Source organism: Rhipicephalus sanguineus, chromosome 2 (assembly GCF_013339695.2).
Source record: "Rhipicephalus sanguineus isolate Rsan-2018 chromosome 2, BIME_Rsan_1.4, whole genome shotgun sequence".
In the NCBI taxonomy this organism is placed as follows: Eukaryota; Metazoa; Arthropoda; class Arachnida; order Ixodida; family Ixodidae; genus Rhipicephalus; species Rhipicephalus sanguineus.
The window spans coordinates 111,794,566-111,807,631 of record NC_051177.1 but is presented as its reverse complement, the minus strand read 5'-3'; positions in this window follow the sequence as shown (position 1 = coordinate 111,807,631).

Genomic DNA, 13,066 nt, shown 5'->3' with positions numbered 1-13,066 from the left:
CCCCTTACGGTAATGGATACGGTAATGGATAATCCGACGAGATTTGGATGGGGGGGGGGGGGGGCGCTTGCTCGGTCCCGGACCGAAATTCAAGATGGCGGCGGGAGAGCCACTAAATATAAGAAAATGCCATGTTTCTAATGAAATGCTTTATTTATTTACTGTTCTTGTGAAGCAGAACCATTGAAGCAGCGACCGGTTTGATCAAGATACGACCATGACAACGGAATTTCATAAACAACATTAGATACACATTCAGTGTACTCAATCATGTGGTTCTTTTTACACAAGCGATGCTCGTCTTGAAAAAAAAAAAAAAGGTGGCCGCAGGGGAGGAGGGGGATGGGGGGCGCTTGCTCGGCATTTTACGGTACAGTAGATATAGTGACAACCAGCCTTCATTTTTAGTTCGAGGGGATATATAACACGGAATGATATTCCTTATATATTATTCTTGATTACATTGTCGTGCTAAAGGAGTATTCGCACAAGAAACGGGCGACATTTTGTACAGATTACGCGAAAGCTCTGTATTCACAAGTGTGAGTAAGTTAAAAGATATTGCGGATGTTCAGCAGTCAGCCCAGCTATAGCGGAGCTGTCATTGTCGGTACAGGTGAGAGGCAAAACAAGCAAAGGCGCTTCTCTACACACCTTTTGTCTGACCCAATCACAGCAAATAATTTAACAGCATGTGGACTGGGGCAGCCATCCCGGCTGCCCTTTGTTCCATACGGCATCGAGTCTTTCAGAAGTTGTCTCCTAGCTTCAAGAGGGAGCGCGCTAAATCGGTAGAGTTGGTTAGGGGCTCGCATGTGCGTGGAAATGCTCGCTTGCATAGAGATGAGCTAACTTTCGACTTATGCTTAACACCGGACAATTATATTTTGTCTATTAGACTTATTTCGTTCGTTGTCCACACTTTGGTACGAATATATGTCCACTTCAAAAAGTCACTTTCGCCGCATCGAAACTCCTGAGCATTTCTACAAAACCTAATTTTGTTATTAGCTTCTGTCACTTCAAGCGGTTTACGTTTCTCCGGGTTCAAAAGAAGCCTAACCCATGGTCTTCCCATGTTAACCTGCGCTGCCGCATTAACAGCATTATATTGTAGGCGTCAATGGTATAAGCTCATCGAAGCATAGTAGTTAACATTTAACCGCGAAAAAAAATTTAGGTTCTAAACTTGCATTTAGGCTGATGCCATCACTCCTTTCAAACTCATTGCGCACTCCTCGCGTAATCTGGGGGCCCTCTTTTGCAGGAAGAGCGAACTACAAAACAAAAGGCGATGCGTTTTACAGTATCCAGTGCACCACCGAGTATTCTGCGCATAGCGGCTTGCACTTCGGAGACACAGCGCCAATGCTCGTTTTTCTCAGTATTAAAGGAGTACTGACGCAAAAATTGTACATTTTTTTGTTTTCTGTTTCAATAAGTAGCTAACGACCCGCTTGTCACGGCTGGAAACTTCGTGGGCTTGCGCGCGATGGTTAATTTTTTGGAGCCGGTTTTACAGCGCCCCAATCGCAGTTTCAGTTTCAAAGAGCGCGGAGTGAGGCGGCACTCAGAACACAAAACCACGTGCACGTGAGCGCCGCGCGGACAACTGTTTTCAGCGAAGGCTCCCGGTGTGCTGCTATAATCCCCTCTGGAATGTTGCAAATATGCGTGTCCCCCCAAGAACGCACTGCCGAGGCAAGGACGTCAGCCTTTGCACTGCCGTGCAAGTCTTTCCGTTGAAAAGGTCTGCTAGGAGAGAGTGCTAGCAGGTGGCGGTTGGTTGTTTACACGAAAAGCAAATGCGTGTTTCGCATGCAGTGGCACGACACGCATTTTAAAATCGATTTTAAATATGTTCTGGGCTATATTATCCGTTGATAGTTTGTAGACGATGCGTGTGCGTCTCACTCAAATCTATCCCACACGTTATCTCACCCTCAAAATTTTGTGTCAGTACTCATTTAATAGAGTGTTTTAGCAATAACGGTAATACCGCACCGTTTATGCTACAGTTTAATTTACCACTATGCGAATACGTTTTAACTGCGCGAGGTGCTTGATGCCTACGGAACATGATGAAATTATTATAGTAGCTAATACAGGTATTGCATATTAAAATAATGCCGTGCCGACTACGACAGTGCGGTGTTTTCGTACTTACCGTACAGTGTACCGGCAATGACGGCAGGGCGGAATGGCAATTCTGCAGCATAAACGGTACAGTATTACAGTCACGGGCAGTTCCGGTCTGACGTAACAGAGTGGCCATGTTTCCCGCGCATAGAGTGCGGTCAGTCTCGGTATCGGCCTTAAAATTCGATGATAAATATCTCAAATTTCGTGCAACTTTTGTCATTTCCAAGAAAGTGAGTATGCCATAAATTGTGACGCCCCATAACTTTCCATATAAACAACGCCCCTCAATTCAGTAATTAAGGAGTTAATAAAAGAGTTTTTGTTCGTCACGTCGGTCACTTCTTCGGCGGCAAAGCATTTCCGCCTCATCGCAGAGTTCTTGCGCGAAGACGACAAGACCGTCACTGTCATAGGCACTTGATAAAAAATTCTGTAGACTAAAAAAAAAAATAAAGAGAAAGAGAACACGCTGTTTGAACATGAACATGAACGAGAACATGAACGGAAGGAGTCTGAGTTCTCGCGGTCAACTCTAGAACTCTGTTGCATGCTCGTTAGTGTCGTGTAAACAGAAAAACCACACTGTCGGGAACACTTGAACTTACCCAGAATATACAACATTCTACAGGTATGTTTCCTACAGCCCTCTACCAGCGTTTTAAGGCACAGTTATTTGGCATAATGAAAAACTGAATTTATATCCCGCTACTTACATTCTGCAGGCCATAGGTCTCCAAGCATACGAGTTGCGAAACTGCGTTCCGAGACCCGGACATGCCAATAGCCAATTCTGCGGGGGCCTTCAGATTGTGGCGCCATCTAGGAGCAGCAATACAAAACATTCCTGTGCTCTATGCGCTGCCATGTTGTTTAGCAGGATCCGGCGGCACTCACGGCTCTGCGCAACGTAAAACACAAGATATAGCGTTCATTAGTTATTTTTCTCGTCAACAGATTACGCTACAGTCAGCAGACTCCCACGATTTCGGCCAATGGCGAGTTTGGAGTCTACGATGCCTACGGGGCCTACGATGAGTTTCGCAACTCGCATGACTGAAGAACTCTGTCCGCAGCCACGTGGACGCCACGAATTGTATTCCCATCGTGGCGCGTGATGCCTCGTGCCGAGAGCCTGCAGCACGGGACAAGACAGAATCAGTATTGAAAGTGAACTTGGAAGGCTAAGAAGGAGCTGTAAGATAACTGCAGGTGGTTAGGAATACGATATGTAATCCAGCACGATTTGTGCCCCAGCGCCTGCGCCAGGATATAATAGGAACCGTTGCTACAATGTAAGGCAGTGACAGAATAACAGGGATGGAGGCTGCTCCAATTGCTCCAAACTGTGATTTTTGTTAGTAACTGCTCCGCAAGGGCCCTGAGAAAATTGGATGAGGAACTTTAACCATGTGACCAACTCTCAAGCCCTAAAGGGGTGGTGCCATGAAATGTCAAGGCTATAACAAGCCTGTTGTGGGTTTCCTCTGTATGCAAGGACATTCCACACGAAGCGTCGGACACAGCAAACGTTTACAATATATTTTGATTCACTTCCAAAGTGTACCTAAATGCACATTCTCCCGATCGAAACACATCGCTATCGCGCCAACACTGACGTAGATCTCTAGGATGGGCAACGAAAGTTGTAGTGACGTCACACCAAATCTGCTGTAGTAACGTGAGTGACCTCCGGACCTCCACCACTTCCGCAACGTACGTACCGGCTGTAGTGAACTGGAATATATTCTAATTCACTATAGTACCGGCAAAGCATCGGTTGCTACATCACTCGCCGAGTTTCGATCGCTTCCTGTTTAAGTGCGTCACAGCCTTGTGTGGTCACGTGACCAAGCCTCCTACACTTCTGCGTCACTGACCAACTCGGCGCCCAGAAACCGAAACCGAAAGTTGTCCACATCAAAAGGCGATATTAAATTATTTAGCGAGAATACATGAATCTTGGTGTGCGCATCATGCTTCCTGGAGATATAGGAAACGCTTACAGCAAAGAACGCGCAAGCCACAAATTTGGTGGCACCACCCCTCTAAGCAAACCGAAAACAATCTGTATACTGTCATCTTAGTATACAGCTTTGTCGCTTCTGATGTCATTTATGCAACAAGAGAGAGAAATAGATGAAAAGGCAGGGAGGTTAACCTGGTAGTAATAACCGGTTTGCTACCCTGCACAGGGGTGGGAAAATAGGGGTCGAAAAGAGGACAGAGAGAGAGATAAAAAAAAAGCGCATATGCACAGACGTGCAGGACGTTCCAATCAGAGCCGTTCTGATAGACCGGTTGAGCGCAAAAAGCGCAGCAGCGCCTACACAGCCTTCCTCTGTGACGTTAAGTCCTGTCGGTGGCGCAGGATTCTTTCTTCCGAAAAAGTTTGTTCGTCCAATTTATGCAACAAGAACTGGCATATCTAGCATATACCTCATTTGGTTGTTTCCTTTTTTTTTTCAACTTGACATGCCGGTTACGTTGGTGAAATGTGAAAATGGCCGAGATTGCTTTGATCTCATGCTGCTTTGGCAACACTGTGGTTACTTCTATAACGTGGTGCTAGAGTGTACTAGAACAGGGGAGTGCTCGGAACGGCCGCAGCACCAATGTACAGAAAGTGAAGCACAAAGAGGGTCAATCTACCTGCAGCGCTGTGATCGGTAGTCTGCAATGTGTCGTCGTGTAAGAGTTGCGCGCGGCTCCGGCAAAGTGGTGCAGAGGTAGAATGCCCGCTTCCCGCTCAAAAGGCCCGGGTTCGAATCGCAGCTGGTGGGTAGATGGTGGGTTTTTATTCTTAGTGTCACCTTTTATAGCTGCGTTGGTTTTTTACTTTCCTTCTTAAAACTAGCTTCTGTTGCTACGTATTGCTATAAAAAGTAACATAAAATGTGAAATCTTGTTTCGAGTCTCGTCTTCGCGAAAATCTCGGAGGCCACACTTTACGTTTTTGTTCAATCCCGGGCGATGGCGCTGCAAATAACTGCGCTCGCTCTCAAATTTATTCTATATTACTTCACATTTTACGTTACTTTTTGAACCAACACGTAGCAACTTAAGCTAGTTTTAAGAAACAAAGAAAAACGAATACAGCTACAAAAGGTGACACTAAGAATAAAAGCCCACGATCTGCAGCTGCGATTCGAACCCGGGTCTTTTGAGTAGGAAGCGGGCATTCTACCCGCGCACCATTTCGGCGGAGCCGTGCGCATCTCTTAAACGACGCCACATCGCAGACTACCGATCGCAGCGCTACAAGCGGATTGACCCTGTTTGGGCTTCACTTTTCGAAGCTCGTTCCGGGCACTCCCCAGTTCTAGTACGCTCTAGTGGTGTTCAGCTTTACGGATTTTATCTGATTTTTGCCGCAAGTACCGGTGCGTTAAATATAGAGTCAAACCCCTCAATAACGAAATCGCCAGGGAAGTGATTTTTGTTCGTTCTCGTGAGAATTCTGTTGTCGTGAAAACAGAAAAATACGCGCACCAATTAGCTCGTACAACCGCAATTTATTTAAAGGAGTACACGAATTTAAAAAATATTCGAATTGTCGCTCTAAATAAAAATACTGGTGTCGAGAAACCTAAAACGAGTATTGTGGTGCCTGGGAATGCGTCGTATATATTTTAATTAACGCTACCTTTAAAAGACACTTTCGGTTTCGATATCGAGGGGGTGGCTTCTCAGTGGCGTTTCATAGCAGTGTGACGTCACCGTGATACAGAAACTCGCGACGTACTAGCGGTAAATCCGTCATCTACTCGTCGTGCACATAAACAACGATGAATGAATTGTCGTCCAGTGACCCTGACAGTGATTTCTACGATATAGGCTGCATGCAGGACGCAGAGCTCGAAAACTCGGGAGAACTGTCTTGACTCGTCGGGATAATGTCCATTGCAGTGGGGCTGGCTTGCAGATGCTCATCGACGAAACTTCAAAGTCAAATTAAAATATTTTATACGTGTTCTCCGGCTCCGGTGTGTGGACAGTGTTGACACTGCATACCAAGGAAACCAAAACTGTCCCTTTTGCAATGTCTCAAAGTCGTGTCAGTACTCCTTTAAAGAAGCAGCTTACCTTGTTGTGTTTCACGTTGCTTTGAAGGAGCTTGACGGCTCGAGCCTCGCAGCTTAGTAAACATTGCATCACTTCTTCGTTGTCGTGGGGGCCGAAGAAGGTGCTAACGATGTCAAACGCATCAAGAACTTCGTGCGAACTTACTTGACTTTCTTGCGTTTTGTTGCTTTCCTCACTCTCGTATTCTTTGCACACTTTCGATGACAGCGTGGCCACTGAACTCTTCGTGCACGATCAGGTCGGTGTCAGCACATCAAAAGTCGTACAGTCGAACAGTGTCTGGTATCACTGCATCGACACGGCGAAGCGCGTTCCATGCTTCAGCCAGTGGCTGCAGGTCATCGCTGCTTGCAGAAGAGACGCTCGCTTCTGTCTCCGGCATTTTCGAACTTCTGAGTTCCCAACTAGCTCACGGGTTAAAAAAAATATGTTGAAACTTTCGTTATTGTGGGAGCGCTTTTTCAAATCTCTTCGCTCTCGAGAGGAAGCAAGTACACTGAACTCTGTGGACGTTCGCCCAGGACGCCAGATTTCTTCGTCGTCGCGAGAATTTCGTTCTCGAGGGTTTTCGTTATAGGGAACCAGCGCTGGAGTTTCCGCGGCCGCCCTGGCGGTCAAAGCGCGCATACTCCAGCCGCTCCCGCGGACGAGAGTGGCGACTGGTTGAGGCGATGCGGGCGCGTATCGCCGAAACAAAACAAGAGGATGCTGGCGGTACTGTTGCGCATTCAACTGCCACAATACGTAGAAATGAGGGTGGACGTATCCTTCTATGTTTTTCCTTCTAAAACATATGAATATGAACGGATTCGGCGTTGCATCCCGGCAGTCAGGCGAGCACAGTATGTTCTGCTCTTGCTCTACTGTCTAGTGGCGTCGGGCTGATTTCTAAACCGAATTGCGCGTGTCTGCTAGATTTATTCGATAGTGAGGGCCACCAGTGGAAACCGGGGCCAACGAGGAGAATTTAATCGGTGTTTTGCCGTAAAAAAACGTACATAATATACAGTATGTAGCATATGTAACAATTTTTTCATCTGACCACCATCAAGTTCATTTCTGATGCCACCGCGTGCAATGAATGATACGATAGGCAGGTAGTCTGCATCATTTGCAAACAGTTACGCAGAAGGAAAGCTGTCTGTCTACGAGATGTGTACGGGGGCAGGTTCGCCGAAGCCGCTGCAAAGTTATAAGAAATACGCCCGCAATGGATGCCTCCGTTGAACTTTACTTGTGCTACAGACAGAGTTGTCACGAACAAATCAGCGGACTACTCAAAGCTTAGCTTACTGGAGTCAGCCGATGCGGTAAAGCTTCTTTGTGTATTAGCTGCCGCGGCGAAGTGCCATCGCAATTATGCCTCGCTAGAAAAGGGTCAAATATCTTGGACTTTTACTCGCCGTTTAATTCGCCTAACGTACTGTGTTAGTTTTTTCGCTTGCCTGTGCCTGCTTAGAATAAACGTGTTTGATCAACATCGACACTTGCTAGCGTTTTACGTGCCAAACAAGGTATGATTATGAGGCACGCCAAAGTGTGGGAATCAGGATTAATTTGGACAGCCTGGGGTTCTTTATTGTGCACATAAATCTCAGTACGCGGGTGTTCTTTGTATTTCAACCCCATCGAAATGCGGCCACCGTGGCCGGGAATCTGTCCCGCGCCCTCGAGCATAACAGCGCGACACCGTACTGTCGGCAGCAAAAGTTTGCGGGATGTGCAGCGCGTGGCCGAGCGACGGAAAACTGCATTGCTGCGTCACCTACCGTGATGCGGCGAGTGTTGAGGCTATCGGCCGCAGCCTCCGCGATTAGATCCGGCAACGGCAAGTTATCTAAACGCGCCGTCGCTAATCGCCGAGGCCGATAGCCTCAACACCAACCGCATCACGGTAGGTGACGCAGCAATGCAGTTTTCCGTAAGGTCCCTCCATAATTTTTAAGGTAGCGACATCTGCCGCGCGCGCCACCTAGAAAGTTCCTGTAGCAGACGACGCCCAGGTTAAAGCACGGCATTCAGCTGGTGGAAAAATATCTGCACATGCTAGGAAATAAAAGCTACTGACGCCTGACTGTAATGAAGGCCGAAATAAGGCCCCAAAATGCTAAAGCTGTGCCTTTATTTCAAATAAACATTGAAAAAGAGAGCGGAAAAAATGTTTCATCGCCTACATTTGGCATGTTTACATCTCGTTTATTCGCGCTCGTATTACATTGCATTTGGAAACGACTTTCTCAACATGTTGTAAAACGAAGTTAACAACGCGCGCAGAGATAGAAAAGTCTAACAGTAGAACTCACTGCCGAAATTTATGAACTTTTATCGCTATAACAATAATAATAATTGCTGGGGTTTTACGTGCCAAAACCACGATATGAGTAAGAGGCACGCCGTAGTGGACTGCTCCTGTAATTTCGCGACTACCTGGGATTCTATTACGTGCACTGAATACGCGCCGTACACGAGCCTCTAGCATTTTCGCCTCCATCGAAAATGCGACCGCCGAGGCCGGGATCGAACCGCGTCTTTCCGGTCAGCAGCCGAGCACCGTAACCGCAGTAACTGTCATACCACGGCGGCGGACAAATTTTGATCGCGTGCAACACAATGCGGATATCTGTCGGCGAGTTAGTGCGCTTCCCTCGCTTTATTTACTTGCATGCTAGGTTCGTACTGCATGACCTACGTCAGCGGGTTCATAAAGCACTAGAATGAATAATCTCGACAAATGTGGGCCATCAAAACCAGCGCGCACGAATAAAATGCTATTGCAGCTCGGCACATGCACGCGTATGCTTTTTCTTGCGCCTTTGTGTCGCGTTACTTACCTCGCATAGTCGTGCAGTGGCCGACGGTTCGAAGTCTTTTCTTCTGGTTAGGTTCTGTTTGCCCCGCGGGATGCAAAATAACTTCTTGCCGTCTTCCGTCCGGCACCCAAACGCGCAGCAACAAGGCATATCGGACTTTCCAGAACGAAATCACCGCACAACGTGCATAGCGGAACAGGCGAAGCGAGCGCTCTCCTCCCGGGGCGCGGGAACCTTCATGGCGGGGCAAGGTCACGTGTCACAGATCAGCCTATCGCGGGCGCCGTCGGCTTCATGAAAGCTTTTCGATACTTTTGAATTTATTGAGGGACTTTAGTTTTCCGTCGCTCCGCCACGCGCTGCAGATCCCGCAAACTTTTGCGGCCGACAGTACATGCTTTGCTAGCACGGTGCTTTGCTTGAACGTCCGCGTGCATACATACCGCAGGCTGGGCATACATACCACGGCAGAAAAACGTTGACGCAGATACCCCTTGCCTCTTATCATTATTTTTTTTTACTGCAGTAGTGGGCAGCTGGTATCGGCGCAGCACGTACTTATCAATGGAGGCTTGTGAGCCTGCACTAGCTTGACACAAATCCCAGGACGCAACCAGAAAATGGTGACGACGGAGTCGCCACCAAGGCACAGCACTGTCTCTTTGACGCCGTATGCACAGACGTAGTCTGCTTTGTAGGACTTCTCTCCGTTTTCCAATGCTTTCCTGAGAAAGTAGCCTTCAGACAAAGTTATTTTTTTTCTAAACCATAGAGCAGTATTACTGGCGCAATGGCTGCTCGAGCTGTTCGCGCCAAAATGAAGCACGGGAACGGCACACGCGCGTGCGCTCACCGCGGTGCAGTGCGGCCGGTCGTTTGAGTGCAAGAGGCATGGCCTCCGAGATTAGCCGGCGGCGCGGAGGCCATGCGAGCGGCTGAGTTATGTCGCGACTCCCCGCCAGGCGCCCTTTTTCAGCGCGCCACCTATCCAGCGCTGGTCTCCCATTGAGGAGTTTACGGCAAATTCGATAAACAGCCATCTTATTTGTTCGTTTCTAGCAATTTACTTTGGTTGTTGTCTGTGAAGTGCCTTTCATAAAAAAATAATATTTATGAGACGCCTTGAAGATGCTTTAAACTCCAGGACTTGTATGGTATATTTTGCCATCGGTGCCTAAAACACCAATAGCTGCTCCAGAATAGCATTTTTTCTGTTCCGGAAACACTTATGGCTCTAAGTAGAATTGAAAACCGGGCAAGTTGGTAACGATTCATAGCTGGTCGAGGTAAACAGCGCAAAAGACGAAGACAGAGTAAAGCAGGGACAACACGAGCGCTGTTTACTCTGTCTTCGTCTTTTGCGTTGTTTTCCTCGACCACTTATGGCTGCTTTATGGCTGTGCTTTTCATGCTATGAAATGTGCTCTAAAACATGAAAAGTCGCTTCCATCCCTGGAAGAATGAAAACACACGAGCGAAAGTGGAGGGAATGAATCACAAAGTTGTTTTGCCCACAAGGAAGCATCAGCGAACGAGATTTCGGGAAGTAGAGGCACAAATTTTCAATCAATCACGGAAAGAGAACCACGCCTAAAAAAACACATCTGCACAAATGTTCTTTTATTCGAAAATACTCGTGTTATCAGCGATTTACACTTCTTTCATTCTCATGCGCAATTTCTTCGCGACAGATAAATAGAAGGTAGCGCAGACACGTCTAGTGGCTACTATGAGTCATGGGCTTCTTTTCAATTTGCATCTGTAGGCGAATGTGGTCAACGTTTGGTATACGCAACTTGAGCAGTGTTAAATAAGCGCAATATGGTCGAGACTCAGTAAAATCGCAGGTATATTCTAACCGTATCCCGCAACTCACATAAGTAGAAAAATATCTTTGGCATGTGAGGATACTCGCGAACCCGAGCTCCTGCGGAGTATTTCCCATAGAAAGTTGTGGCTGAAACGTATACGTAATGAGGACAGACATCAGGAAAACCAAGCATATTGGACAAGTCACACACACACATGGAATCATAGCAGGAAGTTTGTCAAACTTCGAAGTAAATTGTACGGAATGCATACTGGACAAATGACTCGAGGCCAATGAGCGATTTCACTAAAGGAAAGCTACCCACTGCATTTCCTTCATTGTGTATTCACTTACATTGGTCCCATGGAGATCACAACTGCAAGATTTTGGTCTGGCATCGTGCACTGCCAGCTTCCGACTAGCATCTTGCTTCTTTGACGTTCTATTGGCCCCTGTTACTCATATACAGCGGTAGTGACTACATGCGTTCGAGCCTTCTCACATTTGTACTGGCGTGGCTAAAACTTCGTTGCTTCTTCGGTACTGCTACCAGCTGTACTGCCGGCCGAAACACACACCAAATTACTGCGATGATTAGGCACTGAATGATTTCGTCTTAGAGCGAAAAATCTGCAGTGAGGAATGCTAAATACTTAGAATTACACCATGAACAGTACATGTTCTCTGGTACCAAAATGCCCTTCCCTGGAGCAGATTGGCAAGAAAACACAGATCGAGAGGAAAAGGCAAGGGGGGGGGGGAGAGATGCTGTCCGGAAAAAAGTGTGTTTTGCTGTTTTCAATACTGACGCTTTCCAGCATAGTTTCCAGCATACGAAGAGCGAAGAGCACGCATTGAAAGGTTACCCTTCCGGAGTGAAATAGAACGTTGCGACTGGACTGACGTGTAGAAGCTGCGAGTCTTCCGACTAGTTAAGCAGACATTTACCACATTGTGTATCATAAATTGTAACTGTTGTATTTTTTTTTCTATGGCGCTTGTTGACATATGCACACAAAGGGAAGGGAAGATGTTTACTCCTTCACCTATACCGCGTGGTTGTCCCAGCAGTTCATTGCTGGGATTCAGGTCATGGGTTTGTATCTTGGCTGCGGCAGCCGCATTCCGATGAGGGCGAGTTGTTAACACGTCTGTTTGGTTGGATTTAGGTGCACGTTAAAAAACCCCGCGTGGCGAAAATGAATTTAGGGCTGGTATTTTGTCGCAATGGCTTATTACGCATTTTCCTGTTTTTAGAGCTCGGAAAGTGGGGAGTGCGACCGCCTGCACCCGTAATTAAAGGAATCACCCGGCCATGAGCGGTGGATGCTAAGAAGAGCATGGATCGATCATAATGGAATGATGCAGACTACCGGCCCCATTTACCCATTCCTGCTTGCCTCGTAATCATATCGAGGATCCGGTACCTAATAACCCTGAATCATGATTGTGACCTGTCTAATCTGAAACATGAACATTCACAGCATGGCAGCCATGCAAAAGCAGAAATGCACTGTCACGAGTGTTCGATGCTCCAAAATTTGTTTTTCGCGCTGCCCTGGCTACACAAGTTCGCGGCACCTTGGAATTACAGCAGACTGGGCAGTAATGATATTACAGCGATTAGATTACTTTTTGCTGTAATAATAAATGTATTAAAATACTTTTGTGGGCTGGCAATTCAGCAATACAATAAGTTACTCGAACCGAGTAGTTTCAAGAAAATTACTTTCCCAATTACGTTTGACTTAACTATGGAATGTCCGCTTCCCGCCGTGTGACTTAAAGAGTTTACCAAAAAGTTAAGGGAAAAATAAAGACAATTTATTCTGAATGCGAACATCAAGCGTGGGAGCGAGGCAGTCTCATAGAAAAGAGGTGTAGCACCTGAACTCTAAGTCTTCAATGACATTGCTTTGACAAATTTTTGCTAAAGAATTTTCAAAGTAACTTCATTATTTTTCCAATGTAACAGGGGCGTAATGTCATTACTTTCGGACCGCTGTTACTTGTAACGTAAATTAAATACACTTAAAAGATGTGCGAAACTAATTAGTAATTATTTCATTACTTTTAGCAGTAATGTTCCCACCTCTGAATGGCGAGTACGATTCTCATATCGATCTGGAATGCAAAGATTCACTATGTCGTCGCCTTCTTCACTTAAGCAGAATTAGAATCATCATTCCTTTTGGGCACTCACGAGGGGCTGCATTAACTA